Here is a 15,889-nt window from a genome sequence, read left to right on the forward strand (position 1 = left end):
CTGATTTTTTTTTTCTCTTTTTAACCAAAAATTTCATCTAACTGAAACAAAAAATATTTAATGATTCTGTTACACTTGATAGAAGAAAGGCTCCCTGTGGCTCAAGGACAATGCTTAGCTAACATGGGATTTTGGAAGCAGAAGACCCTTTCTTTGGAGAATCCTGGCAAAGCAGTTGTGAGACTACAATCAGTATCCTTATGTGTACATATTCTTTTCTGTTTGAGGCTTTGACACAAAAAACTTTGTTGATGTTCGTAGGAGTTCTAGGTTACCTGGCCAGCCGTGAACCATGGCTGTTGCTAGTTCATCATTGATGTGACAATAAGAAAAGAGTTTAGCCTTCCCAGACAAGATATGTATTCCTGTCAATGGGACTTCATGTCACCAGCCCTAGTCTATTACTTATCAGCCCTTATAAAAGCTTTATGGGATGTTTGCTGAAAGAGTAGGAGGAAAGAAATATTAAAGAGAATGTTTCAATATATTCATCCAGAATTTTTTGAGTACCTAGCATATGGTAGCAACTAAAGCTGTAATTCTCAAACTTTTTGTTTCAAGATTTTTTTTACACTCTTAAAAAATTAGAGGAACCAGAGAGCTCTTGTTTATGTGGGGGTTATATTGATGTTGTGACTATATGGAAATCTTTAAATGTGATATTTAAAAATACTTTATTAGTTCATATAGTTCATAGAGATAATGAAACTATTGCATGTCAACATAAATAACACTTTTATGAAAAAGAACTAAAATTTTAGTGAGAAGACTTGTATTGATTTACATATATTCAAATATCTTTCATATCTGGCTTAATAGGAAACAGCTGGTTTCTTATATCTGCTTCTGTGTTCAGTTTGGTACTCTAAGGTTGTCATTAAGTACATAATGAAAATCCAACCTTGCCACAGGTATGTTACAGGAAAGGAGAATAGGACCTTCATAGCCTTTTGAGAAAATTGAGTATTCTTATTTGAAATTATATCAAAATTTAACAAGTAGTAATTTCAGAAGTTAGTTGCACTGAGAAATCTGAAGTGATATCCATGAACTTTTTAATTCAAATGTAATTAACATACACTGTTAGTTCCAGGTGTTACAATATAATTCAACAATTCTATACATTACTCTGCATTCATCACAATAAGTGTACTCTTAATCTCCATTACCTATTTCACCCATCTTCCAACTCAGCTCCCCTCTGGCAACTACCAATTTGTTCTCTGTATTTAAGAGTCTAGTCTGTTATCTTTTTTTTTTCTTTGTATCTTAAATTCCACAGGTGAATAAAATCATATGGTATTTGTCTTTCTCTGACTGAATTATTTCATTTAGCATTATACTCTCTAGCTCTATCTTGTTGCAAATGGCAAGATTTTATTCTTTTTTATGGCCGGGTAATATTCTGTTGTATAGATATATACAACAACTTCTTTTATCCATTTGTCTACTGATGGATGTGGGTTACTTCCATTATTTGGCTATTATAAATAATGCTGCAATAAACCTAAATCTTTTAGAATTCGCATTTCCATTTTCTTTGGGCAAAGTGCCCAGTAGTGGAATTTCTGGATCATTTAATAATTTTATTTTTAATTTTTTGAGGAACTTCTTCCATACTGTTTTCTACAGTGACTGTACCAGTTTGAATTCCCGCCAGCAGTGCTGGAAGGGTTCCTTTCTCTCTACATCCTCACCAACAATTGTTTCTTGTGTTTTTCATTTTAGTCATTCTGACAAGCGTAAGGTTTTGATTTGCATTTACCTGATGATGAATGATGTTGAGCATCTTTTCATGTGACCTTTGGTCATCTGTATGTTGCCTTGGAAAAATGTCTATTCAGGTCCTCTGCCAATTTTTTTATCAGATTATTTGGGGTTTTTTGGTGTTGTGTAAGTTCTTTACACATTTCAAATATTAACCCCTTATTAGAAACATCATTTGGAAATATCTCCCATTCAGTATGTTACCTTTTTGTTTTACTAATGGTTTCTGTCACTGTGCAAAAGCTTTTTATTTTGATATAGTCCCAATAGCTTAATTTTGCTTTTGTTTCTTTTGCCTAAGAGAAATATCTAGAAAAATGTTTCTATGGCTGATGTCAAAGCACTGCCTATGTTTTCTTCTAAGAATTTTATAGTTTCAGGTCTCACATTTAGGTCTTCAATGTCTTTCAGGTTTATTTTTGTTTATGGTGTAAGTTTCATTCTTTTGCATATAGGTGTTCAGTTTTCCCAAAATCATTTATTAAGAAACCATCTTTTTCTACTGTATATTCTTGCCTTCTTTGTTGTAGATTAATTGACCACAAAAGCATGGGATTATTTTTGAACTCTCTGTCTTTGATCTAGATCTATACTTGTATGTCAATACCATACTGTTTTGATTACTATTGCTTTGTAGCATATCTTGAAGTCTGGGATTGTGATATCTCCAGTGTTCTTCTTTTTCAAAATAGCTTTGGCTATTTGGGGTCTTTTGTGTTTTCATATGCATTTTAGGATGCTGTTAGTATTTTGATAGGGATTTCATTGAGTCCATAGATTATTTGGTGTAGTAATGGACATCTTAACAGTATTGGTTCTCCCAATCCATGAGCTTGGAATACCTTTCCATTTGTTTCTGTCATCATTGTTTTATAGTTCTCAGAGTACAAGTCTTTAACCTCCTTGATTAAGTTTATTCCTGGGTATTATATTTTTTCTTTGCAGTTATAAGTGGGGTTCTTAAGTTATCTTTCTGCTACTTCATTATTAGTGTATAGAAATACAACAAATTTTTGTATATTAATTTTGTATCCTGTGACCTTACTGAATTCATTTCTCAGTTCTAGTAGTTTTTTGTTAGTCTTTAAAGTTTTCTACATATCATCTGTAAATAGTAAAAGTTTTACTCTTCCCTACCAATTTGGATATCTTTTATTTCTTGTCTGATTGCCATGGCTAGGATTTCTATTAATACATTGAATAGACGTGGTGAGAAGGGACATCCTTGTCTTGTTCCTGGTTTTGGGAAAAGTTCCTGGTTTTTCACCATTGAGTATGTTAGTTGTGGGCTTTTCATATGTGGCCTTTATTATGTTCAGGTATTTTCCCTACTAACCTACTTAAATATTTTGATCATGAATGGATATTGGATTTTATCAAATGCATTTTCTGATTCCGTTGATAGGATCATATGGTTTTTATCTGAAAGGAATGTGATGTATTATGTTGATTTGTAAATATTGTAAATATTAGTAAACATTTGTAAATATTGAACCACCCTCGCAGCCCTGGAATAAATCCCACTTGATCATGGTGAATGATTTTTTGTAATGTGTTGTTGGATTCAATTTGCTAATATTTTGTTAAAGATTTTCACACCTATGTTCATCAAAGCTATTGGCCTGTAGTTTTCCTTTTTTGTATTGTCTTTCGTTTTTATCTGGCTTTGGTACCAGGCTAATATTTGACTTCTGGCATGCATTTGGAATCTTTTACTCCTCTTTATCTTTGGAAATAGTTTGGGAAAAATCAGTATTATCTGAACTTTAAATGTTTGTAGAATTCACCTATGAAGCCATCTGGTCCCAGACTTTTGTTTGTTGGTACTGTTTTTTTGTTTTGTTTTGCTTTGTTTTTATACGACTGGTTTAATTTCATTGTTAGTAATCAGCCTGTTCAAATTTCAATTTCTTCCTGATTCAGTTTTAGGTTATATGTTTCTAGGAAGTTATCCATCGTCCAATTTGTTGGCATATGATTTTTCATAATATTCTCATACTCCTTTGTATTTCTATAGTGTTATTTATTTTTGATTTTTGAATTCTGTTTCTCTTTTTATTTTATTTTCTGTTTTTGATGAGTTCTGGCTAAAGGTTCATCAATTTTGTTGATCTTTTCAAAGAATCAGCTCCTGGTTTCATTGATCTGTCTATTGTTTTTTTTTTTTCTGTCTCTATTTCATTTATTTCTGCTCTAATTATTATTTCCTTCCTTTTGTTGATTTTGGGCTATGTTCATCTTTAACTAGCTCTTATAGTGTAAGGTTAGATTGAGATTTTTTCTTATTTTTTGAGGTATTGCTATAATCTTCACTCTTGGACAGCTTTTTCTGCATCTTAAAGATTTTGGACTGTTGCGTTTTAATTTTCATTTGCCTCCATGTATTTTTTTAATTTCCTTTGACTTTTCAGTTGATGCATTCATTGTCTAGTGGGTTTTTATTTAACCTCCATGTATTAATATTCTTTCCAGATTTTTTCTTGTTATTGATTTCTAGTTTCATATCATTGTAGTGGGAAAAGATGCATAATGATTTCACCCTTTTTGAATTTGTTGAGACTTGTTTTATGGCTTAACATGTGATCTATTCTCAAGAATATGTGCACTTGAAAAGAAGTGCAATCTACGGTTTTAGGATAGAATGTTCTGAATATATATATATGTTAGTTCGATCTGCTGCAGTATGTCACTCAAAGCTACTGTTTCCTTGTTGATTTTCTATCTGGTTGATCTACCCATTAATGTTAGTGGTATGTTAAAGTCCTATACTATTATTGAATTACCGTTGTTGTTTTCCTTTATGGTTGTTATAAGCTACTTTGTGTATTTGAGTGCTCCTATGTTGAGTATATAAGTATTCATAATTATTTTATCTTCTTGTTGGATTGTTCCCTTTGTCATCAAGTAGTGTCCTTTATCGTCCCTTGTTATAGCCTGTTTTACAGTCTATTTGTCTGAAATGAGTATTGCTACCCTAGCTGTGTTTTCATTTCCATTTGCATGATGTTTCTTTGTCTTTTCTCTGATTCTGCATGTGTCTTTAGGTCTGAAGTGAGTCTCTTATAGGCAACATATGACTAGATTGTGTTTTATCCATTCAATTACCTTATGTCTTTTAATGGAAGCATTTAGTCCACTTATATTCAAATTATTGATAATTATGTACTTATTGCCATTTCATTACTTATTTTATGGTCGTTTTGTAGTTCTCTTGTGTTCCTTTCTTCTCTTGTGGTTTGATGGCTTTCTTTAGTGACATGCTTGGATTCCGTTCTCTTTATTTTTAGTATATCTATTACAGGTTTTTAATTTTAGGTACCATTAGGTTTATATATAACATCCTGTGCAAATAGTGGTCTATATTAAGTTCATGGCCACTTAAGTTTTAATGCATTTTAAAAGCACTAAATTTTTACTTCCTCTCCATGGTTTTTGTTTTGTTTGGATTTATTAGAGAAGGCAAGAGAGAGAGAGAAGGAGGGGAGGGCAGGGAGGGGAGGGGTGGGGTGGGACGGGACAGAGGGAGAGAATCTTTAAGCAGACTTCCTGCTGAGTGCAGAGCCTGTTGGCAGGGCTTGATCTCACAACTCATAAATCATGACCTGAGCTGAAACCAAGAGTTGGATGCTCTGTCAACTGAGCCATCCAGGTGCCCCTAAACCATCCCCTTTAATTATTGTATCTTGGTGTGGGCCTTCTTGGGCTGTTTTTATTGGTGTTTCTCTGTGCCTTTTGGATCTAGATGTCTGTTTCCTTCCTAAACTCAGGGAAGTATTTTTTCATCTATTATTTGTTCAAATAAATTTTCTGCCCCCTTTTCTCTCTCTTCCTTCTGAGATCCCTATAATGCAAATGCTATTAAACTTGATCATGTCTCTAAGTTCCCTTAACCTATTCTCACTTTTTATTTTTCTTTTTGTTAGCCAGCTTGATTGCTTTCCATTACTCTGTCTTCCAGTCCACTAATCTGTTCTCTTTTTAAAAAGATTTTATTTGAGAGAGAGATTGAGAGTGAGCACACACAAGCAGGGGAGAGGGGCTTAAGGGAGAGGAAGAAAGAGACTCCCCACTGAGAAGGAAGCCCAACTCAGGGCTCAATCCTAGGACCTTGAGATCATGATTTGAGCCAAAGGCAGACGCTTAACTGACTGAGCCATCCAGGCCCTTCACTGATCTATTCTGCTTTCTCTAGTCTACTATTCCACATAGTATATTTTAATTTCAGTTGGATTCTTCATCTCTGATTGGTTCCTTTTTATTTTCTCTTTATTAGAGGTTTCTTTGATGTAAGATGGCCATGAATGGGCCAATCATAAGAGTCTGTTAGCAGGTACAGATCATAACTGACCCAAATGTATGCAGGGGGAGTTAATATAAAAAGAAAATAAGAGCTTAAAGGAAACAAATCTAACACCATTTTCATTTCTTCACAAACCCAAGGGCAACTTTCTAGCCCATTCTGACCATATATGTGCAAATATCAACTATAGCATCTTGTTAAGAATTTGGGTCCCTGGGTAAAAGTACCTGGAGTCAAATCTTGCGTTTATGTGTAGCCTTGGACACAGTACTAATCACTCCAGACCTTGATGTCTTCATCTGTAATATGGGATAATAGCAGGATCCCTCTCCTAGTGTTGTTGAGAGGACATAACAGGATCACACCCATAAAGTGCTTGTTACAAGTTTTCTGTCACATTTGCACGGCAGGTGAAAATTCTCTTTCCTGTAAATGCTCCCTGATTCTTTCAAGTTGTTTAATTTTTATTAAAATGTAAATGACATACCACATTGATATGCAAATATTGAATCACCCTTCCATCCCAGGAATAAAATCTACTTAATTGTGGTGTATGCTTATTTTTAATGTTTTGTTGGATTTGGTTTGCTAGTAATCTGTTCAGGATTTTTACATCTATATTCATGAGAGATATTTGACTGTAGTTCTCTTTTTTGTGGTGTCTTTATCTGGTTTGGGAGAAGGGTGATATTGGCCTCATAGAATGAATTTGGAAATTTTCCTTCCTTTTCCATTTTTGGAATAGTTTAACAATAGGAATTAACTCCTCTTTTTTTTAAAGATTTTAATTATTTATTCATGAGAGACAGAGAGAGGCAGAGACACAGGTAGAGGGAGAAGCAGGCTGCCCGCAAAGAGCCCGATGCAGGACTCAAACCCGGATCCCAGGATCATGCCTTGAGCTGAAGGCAGATGCTCAACTGCTGAGCCACCCAGGTGTCCCAGAAATTAACTCCTCTTTAAATGCTTGGTAGATTTTGCCTGTGAAGCTGTCTGTCTGGTCTTGGACTTTTTTTTGGAGAGGGAGTGTGGGGGGCATGTTTTGGATTACTGATGCAATTTCATTGCTGGTGATTGATCTGTTCAAATTTTCTATTCCTGCTTTAGTTTTGGTAGATTGTTTTTAGGAATTTATCCATTTCTTCTAGGTTGTCCAATTTGTTAGCATACAGGTTTTCTTTTTTTTTTTTTTTTTAATTTTTTTTTATTTATTTATGATAGGCACACAGTGAGAGAGAGAGAGAGGCAGAGACACAGGCAGAGGGAGAAGCAGGCTCCATGCACCGGGAGCCCGATGTGGGATTCGATCCCGGGTCTCCAGGATCACGCCCTGGGCCAAAGGCAGGCGCCAAACCGCTGCGCCACCCAGGGATCCCAGCATACAGGTTTTCATAATATTCTCTTATAATTGTATTTCTGGGGTGTCAGTTGTTATTTCTCCTCTTTCATTAGCAATTTGGCTTGTGGCCCCCGCCCTCCTTAATGAGTCTTGCTAGAGTTTATCAACTTTATTCATCTTTTTGAAGAAGTTCTTCTGGTATCATAGATCTGTTCTATTGTTGGTTGTTGTTGTTTAGTTTCTGTATCATTTATTTCTGCCCTAACCTTTATTATTTTCTTCTTTTTGCTGGGCTTGGGCTTTGTTGCTTCTTTTTCTATCTCCTTTAGGTGTAAGGTTGGGTCATTTATTTGAGATTTTTCTTCTTGGGATAGGCCTGTATTGCCAAAAACTTTCCTCTTAGGACACTTTGGCTGCATCCCATAGATTCTGGAGAGCAAGGTTTCCATTTTCACTTGGTTTCATGTAATTTTCTATTTCTTCTTTGATTTCTTGGTTGAGCCATTCGTTGTTTAGTAGCATATTATTTAACCTCCATGTATTTGTGTTCTTTCCAGACTTTTTCTTGTGATTGATTTCTAGTTTCATACCACTGTGGTCAGAGAAGCTGCATGGTAGAACTTTTTTTCTTTTTTAAAATTTGTTGAGATTTGTTTTGTGGTCTAATACATGATCTGTTCTGGCAAATGTTCCATAAGCACTTAAAGAGTATGAATTCTGTTTTAGGATGGAGTGTTCTGAATATGTCTGTTAAATCCATCTGGTCCAGTGTGTGGAAATCTATTGCATTTCTATACAATAATAATTAAGCCAGAGAAATAAGAAAACAATCTCATTGACATTTGCACCAAAACCAATAAGATATTGGGGTGCCTGGGTGGTTCAGGTGTCTGCCTTTGGCTCAGGTCATGATCCCAGAGTCCTGGGATCAAGCCCCACTTTGGGCTCCCTGCTCAATGGGGAGCTTGCTTCTCCCTCTCACTGTCCCTCCCTGCCACTCATGTTCTCTCTCTCTCCTCTCAAATCTCTTTAAGAAAGCAATAAGATATTTAGGAATAAACTTAACCAAAGAGGTGAAAAACCTATACTCAAAAAAACAAATCATTAGTGAAAGAAATTCAAGATGAAGCAAAAAAAAAAAAAAAAAAGGAAGGACATTATATGATCATGGGTTGGAAGAAGAAATATTTTTACGTGACTGTATTAGCCAAAACAATCTACAGATTTAATACAATCCCTTCAAAATGCCAATGGCATTTTTCACAGAACTAAAAGAATCCTAAAATTTGTATGGTAACCACAAAAGACTGTAAATAGGCAGAGCAGTCTTGAAAAAGAAAAAAAACTGGAGGAGGTAGCACAATTCCAGATTTCAGTTTATGTTACAAGACAGTAGTAATCAAAATAATATTGGTACTGGTATAAAAATATCCACAGATTAATGGAATAGAACAACACCCAGAAATAAACCCACAATTATGTGGTCAATTAATCTTTGACAAAGGAGAAGTGAATATACAGTGGGAAAAAGTCTCCTCAACAAACGGTGTTGGGAAAACTGGATGGGCAGCCACATGTAAAAGAATGAAACTGGACCACTTTCTTTGACCGTATAGAAAAATAAACTCATAACAGATTCAACTATAAAAATCCTATATAACTATAAAAATCAACTATAAAAATCCTAGAAGACAGTACAGGCACTAATCTGACAGTGGCCATAGCAACATTTTTCTAGATGTGTCTCTGGAGACAAGAGAAATAAAAGCAAAAATAAAAACTATTGGGACTATAGCAAAATCAAAAGCTTCTGCACAGTGAAGGAAACCAACAAAACTAAAAAGCAACTTATGGGAATGGAAGGAGATATTTGCAAATGACCTATCTGACCTATTAGTGTCCAAAATGTATAAAGAACTGATAAAAGCTCAACACTCAAAAAACAAATAATCCAATTAAAAAATGGGCAGAAGGTATAAACAGACATTTCTCCAAAGACAGTATCCAGATGGCAAATAAACACATGACAAGATGCTTATCATCACTCATCATCAGGGAAACACAAGTCAAAACTACAATGAGGTATCACCTCACACCTGTCAGAATGGCTAAAATAAAAAAACAGAAGACACAGCAAATGTTGACAAGGATGTGGAGAAGAAGGAACCCTCTTGCACTGCTGGTGGGAATGCTAAATGGTGCAGCCATTGTGGAAAACCATATAGAGGAGCCTCAAAATGCTAAAAATAGAACTACCCAGGATCCAGCAATAGCACTATTGGGTATTTACTCCCAAAATATAAAAACACCAATTCAAAGGGATATATGCACCCCTATGTTTATAACAACATTATTTATAATAAACTATGGAAGCAGCCCAAGTGTCCATCAATTATGAGCTAATAATTTTCAGATAATTATATTTTTTAAAGTTTTAAAATATACAACATAAAATTATCTCAACCATTTCTAAGTAGCATTGAGTACATTACATTGGTGTGCAATCATCCCCACTAGTCAATCCACAGGACTTTCATATTGCAAAACTGAAACTCTTTACCCATTGTTTTGTATAGTTGACATACAACATTAGTTTCAGGTGTACAACATAGTGATTCAATAATCACATGCATTACAAAATGTTCACCTTGAGTGTACTCATCTGTCACCGTACAAAATTATTACAATATTTTTGACTATTTCCTGTGCTGTACTTTTCATCCCCATGATTGACTTTATAACTAGGAGGTTGTACCATTTCACCTTCTTTACCTATTTTGCCTCCCCCTGCCCCCCGACCAAATACCAATTTGTTTCTGTATTTGGGAGGCTGTTTTGTTATTTTCTGTTCCACATTGAAGTGAAATCATATAATATTTCTGTTTCTTTGATTTATTTCACTTAGAATACTCTCTGGGTCCATCTGTATTGTCACAAATGGCAAGATTCCATCATTTTATGGCTGAGTAATATACATCTTTATCCTTTTATCAGTGGACATTTGGATTGCTTCCATATCTTAGCTATCATAAATAATGCTGCAATAAACATAGGGGCACATGTATCTTTCAAATTAGTGTTTTTGTTTTATTCAGGTGAATACCCAGAAGTGGAATTGCTGGATTGTATGGTATTTCTATTTGTAATTTTTTGAGGAAACTCCATACTGTTTTCCATAGCGGCTGCATCAATTTACATTCCCAACTTCTATCTACATCCTCACTAACCCTTGTTATTTCTTGTTGAGCCTGGCCATTCTGACAGGTGTGAGATGATATCTCATTGTTTTGATTTGCATTTCCCTGATGATTAGTGATGGTCATCTGTATGTCATCTTTGGGAAAATGTCTGTTCAGGTCCTCTACCCATTTTATAATTGTCTTTTTGGTGTTGACTTATATGAGTTCTTTATATATTTTGATTATTGACTCCTTATCAGATAAATCAGCTGCATATACCTTCGCTCATTAAGTCAATTGTCTTTTCCTTTTGTTGATGGTTTTATTTGCTGTGCAGAAGCTTTTTTTTTTCTTTTTTAAAGATTTTTACTTATTTATTCATGACAGAGAGAAAGAGTGGCAGAGACACAGGCAGAGGGAGAAGCAGGCTCCATCCAGGGAGCCAGATATGGAACTTGATTCCGGGTCTCCAGGATCATACCCTGGGCTGAAGGTGGCGCCAAACCGCTGGGCCATCGGAGCTGCCCTTTGCAGAGCTTTTTATTTAGATGTAGTCCCAATGGTTTGTTTTTGCTTTCCTGCCCCCCCCCCCCCCCCCCCCGCCCCGGCTTAAGGAGACAGATCAAGAAAAATATTGCTATAGCCAGCGTCAAATAGTTTACTGCCTATGTTTCCTTCTAGGGCCTTTATGGTTTCAGGTCTTCTATTTATGTCTTTATTCCATTTGAGTTTCTTTTTGTATGGCATAAGAAAGTGGTCCAGTTTCATTGTTTTGCATATAGCTGTCCAGGTTTCTCAACACCATTTATTGAAGAGACTGTCTTTTCTCCATAGTATGTTCTTTTCTCCTTTACTGTAGATTGACCATGTAAGTCTGGGTTTATTTCTGGACTGTCTGTTCCCTTGATGTATGTGTGTATTTGTGTGCCAGTACCATACTGTTTTGATTACTACAGCTGTGTAGTATAGTTTAAAATCTGGGCTTGTGATACCTCTATTTTTCTCCTTAGTTCTCAAGATTTTAGCTATTTGGGATCTTTTGGTTTCCATACAAATTTTAGAATTATTTGTTCTAGTTAAAAAATACCATGGTATTTTGATGGAGATTGCATTGAATCTGTAGATTGCTTTTAATACTATGGAAATATTACTATTATTCCAATTCATGAGCACAGTAGATCTTTCCATTTATTTGTGATATCTTTATTATCTTGCATTAGCGTTATATAGTTTTCAGAGTACAGGTCTTTTACTTCTTTGGTTATAATTATTTTGGGATTTTTTTTTTTTGGTGCAATTGTATATGGGTTGTTTTATTAACTTCCCTACTAGTTCATTATTACTGTATAAAAATGCAATATATCTTTTTATATTTTTGTATCTGCAGCTTTGCTGAATTCATTTAGTAGTTCTAATAGTTTAATAGTTCCAATAGTCTATAGTTTCTATATATAGTATCTTGTCATCTGCAAATAGTGACAGTTTTATTGTTTTTCATTAATTCGTATTTATTTCCTGTCTGATTGCTGCTGCTAGGACTTCTCGTATTATGTTGAATAAAAGTGGTGATGTGAACATCCTTATTTTTGTCTTGTTTCTGATCTTAGAGTAAGAGCTTTCAGTCTTTCACCATTGAGTATGATATTAGCTGTAGGTTTACCATATATAACCTTTATTATGTTGAGGTATGTTCCCTATAAACCTATTTATTGCGAATTTTTATCATAAATGGATATAGAATTTTGTCAAATGTTTCTTCTGTATCTTTTGAGATGATCATATTGCTTTTATCCTTCATTTGGTTAATGTACTGTGTATCACAGTAGTTGATATGTGGATATTGAACCATCTTTACATCCCTGAAATAAATACCACTTGATTGTGGTCAATGATCCTTTTCATGTATTGAATTCAGTTTGCTGATTTATTTTTTAGCATTTTTGCATCTATATTCATCAGGGATATTGGTCTGTTTTTTTTTCTTTTTGTAATGTAACTCTGTACCCATAAAACTATAAAAAACTATATATAAAACCCTATTTCTCCCTCCCCCACCCCCTGGCAATTACCAATTGATTTTCCATCTCTGAATTTGACAACTACATGTATACCATGTAAATGAACTCCTACAGCATTTGTTCTTTTGTGTCTGCTTATTTTACTTATGGCCTCATGCTTCAAGATTCATTCATGTTATAACTTTTGTTAGAATTTCCTTTCTTTTTAAGATTGGGTAATATTCCATTGCATGTTATATGCTACATTTTGTTTATCTTTTTATCCTTTAATGGACACTGAGGTGTCAAGTGTTGCTTCCTTTCAGCTATTGTGAATAATGCTGCTATGAACATGGGTGTTCGAATATCTGTTTGAATTCCTACTTCCAATTATTTTGCATATATTCCAACGTGGAATTGATGTATCATAATGTATCACATGGTAGTCTAGTTAAATTTTTTTGGGAAACTGCCATGCTGTTCTCTATAGCAACTGTATCATTTTACATTCCTACCAATAGTAGAGCACAAAGGTGTGAATTTCTCCACATCCTTGCCAACACTGTTTTCTCATAGCAGCCATGCTAATGCACGTAAGGTGGTATCTGATTGGGGTTTTGAATTGCATTTCCCTAGTAATTAGTGATGTTGAGATTCCTTTCACATACTTATTGACTATTTGCATATCTTCCTTGGAGAAATATCTATTAATTTTTTTTTGCTTATTGTCGTCAAGTTGTAGGAGTCTTTGCATGTTTTGGATATATACTCTTTATCAAATAGAGGATTTGAAAATATTTTATCCCATTCTGTGGGCCGTTTATTCACTCTATTGATTATATCTTTTGATGCACAGAAGTTTTTTATTTGATAAAGTGCAGTTTATTTTTTTTCTTTTGTTGGCTATGTTGTTGGTGTCCTAGTCAAGCAATCACTGCCAGCCAAGTTCGGTGTCTGAAAGTTTTTCTCTTTTCCTTCGAGGAGTTTTATTGCCCCAGTGCTTACATTTTGGTCTTTGATCTATTTTGAGTTTATTTTTCTATTTGTGTAAGATAGGGTCCAACTTCATCCTTTGACATTTGAATTTCCAGGTTTCTCAACACTTGTTGAAGAAATTATTCTTTCCCCCATTGAATGGCATCATTTGGCATCATTGTCAAAAATCATTTGACCATATGTGAAGGGGTTATTTCTGTGTACTCTCTTCTATTGTTTGTCTATGTGTCTCTCTTTATGGCAACACCACACTGTTTTGACTGTCATTTTGTAGTAAGTTTTAAAAGTAGGAAGTTAAAAAATAAATAAATAAATAAAAAAAATAAAAGTAGGAAGTTTAGGATCTTCAACTTTGTTCTTGTTTTTCAAGATTGTTTGGCATTTCTGAATCCCTTGGGATATCATATGACTATTAGGATGGGTTCTCCTCTTTCTGAAAAAAAATTAGGATTTTTATAGGAATTGTATTGAATTTGTAGGTTGCTTTGTATAGTGTTGATATCTTAATAATAGTGTCTTCCAATCCATAAACATGAGCTGCCTTTCTATTTTTCACTTCCTTGAGTATATGCCTAAGTACTTTATTTTTGATGCTATTGTAAATGAAACCGTCGCCTTAATTTCCTTTGCAGATTGTTGGTGTATAGAAACACAACTGACTTTTGTGTGTTCATTTTGCATACTGCAACTTTGTTGCAATTAAGTATTAAAGGACTAATAAGTAAATTCAACAAAATTGAAGGATACAAGATTGATATACAAAAATCAAGTTTCTATATGCTAGCAAAAAAAATTTTTAAGAAGCAACACCATTTATAATAGTATTAAAAACTACATACTTAAGGATTAATTTGGCATCATATTTGTAGGACTTTTACAATGAAAAGTACAGGGTATTGCTGAGAGCTATTATGGAAGATCTAAATAAATGGAGACAGCTACGGTGTTCATGGGATGGCAGATTCAGTTAATATTGGTAAGATGCCAATCCTTCTCAAATTGACCTCTAGGTTTAATACAAACCCAATTCAAATTCCAGCAGAGATTTTTATTTTTGTTTTCAGGAATTGGCAAGCCATTTTTAGATTTCAGATAGGAACCCATAAGTCCAAATTAAATTTCAAAATAAATACAAAATGGCTAATACACTATGTGTTTGAAGACTTAGTATAGAGCTACAGTAATGAAAGGAATGTGTTGTTACCATAAAGGCAGATAAAAAAAAGTGGAACACAGCAGGGAGTCTTCCTATGTATAGATGGACAGCTGGCATGTGACAAAAATGCAAAGACAGTTTAGTAGAGAAATGATCATTTTTTTCCCAACAAATGATGCTAGAACCATTGACTCTCTATATGTGCAACAAAATAATCATCTTAAGTCTATAGTCCATAACATAAAAAAATAACTAAAATGGATTCAAATGTAAAAACCTGTTTGAAAGCATAAGAAAAAAATCCTTGTGACTTTCCATTAAGCAAAGATTTTTTAGATATAACACCAAAATACAGCCCATAAAAAACAAATTAATAAATTGAACTTAATCAAAATTAAAAACTTACACTTTTCAAAAAAAACACAGGAGAATAAAGGGAATGAACCACAGACTTAAAGAAAATATTTGTTTTTGAAGATTTTATTTACTTATTTGAGAGAAAGAGAGAGAGAGGTTGGGAGGGAAAAGGAGAGAGAAGCTGAAGCAGACTCCACACTGAGCATAGAGCCCAACATAAGGTTCAATCCCATGACCACAAGACCTGAGCTGAAACCAAGAGTTGGACACTTAACCAGCTAGGCCACCCAGATGCTCTGAAGAAAATATTTGTAAAGCATATATTTGATAAAGGATTTATACCAAAAATATATTTAAGTACTCTCAAAATTCAGTAACAAAGATACAACTCAATAAAAATATAGGCAAAACGTTTGAATAGCTACTTCACTAAGGAAGATCTGCAGATGATAGGTAAGGACTTATTCAACATCATTAGCTATTAGGGAAATATAAATTATAATAAGATACCACTACTCATGTAGTAGAGTGGCTAAAATGAGAAATACAGACTATATCAAATGTTGGTGATGATGTGGAGCAACTGCAACTTTATACACTGCTGGTAGTTCTTTAAAATGGTAAATAAGCCCATATCTTCTGGCCTGGCTATTCTAATCCCAGCTGTCTACCCAAGAGAAGTAACAAGATGTGTCCATACAAATGAATGTTTATAACAGCTTTATTTGTAATTATCCCAAACTGGAAACAACCCAAATGTCCATCAGTAGATGAGCACATAAACAGATTTTGGTATAT

At 34.3% G+C, this 15,889-nt stretch overlaps 1 protein-coding gene across 4 annotated transcripts in view; it reads left to right on the top strand.

Annotated features, from left to right (window-relative positions):
• SYCP2L (synaptonemal complex protein 2 like) overlaps nt 1-15,889 on the top strand; it is a 102,135-nt gene that overhangs the window by 43,168 nt on the left and 43,078 nt on the right. The window lies entirely within an intron of this gene.

The sequence above is a fragment of the Canis lupus genome, chromosome 35 (assembly GCF_003254725.2).
Source record: "Canis lupus dingo isolate Sandy chromosome 35, ASM325472v2, whole genome shotgun sequence".
In the NCBI taxonomy this organism is placed as follows: Eukaryota; Metazoa; Chordata; class Mammalia; order Carnivora; family Canidae; genus Canis; species Canis lupus.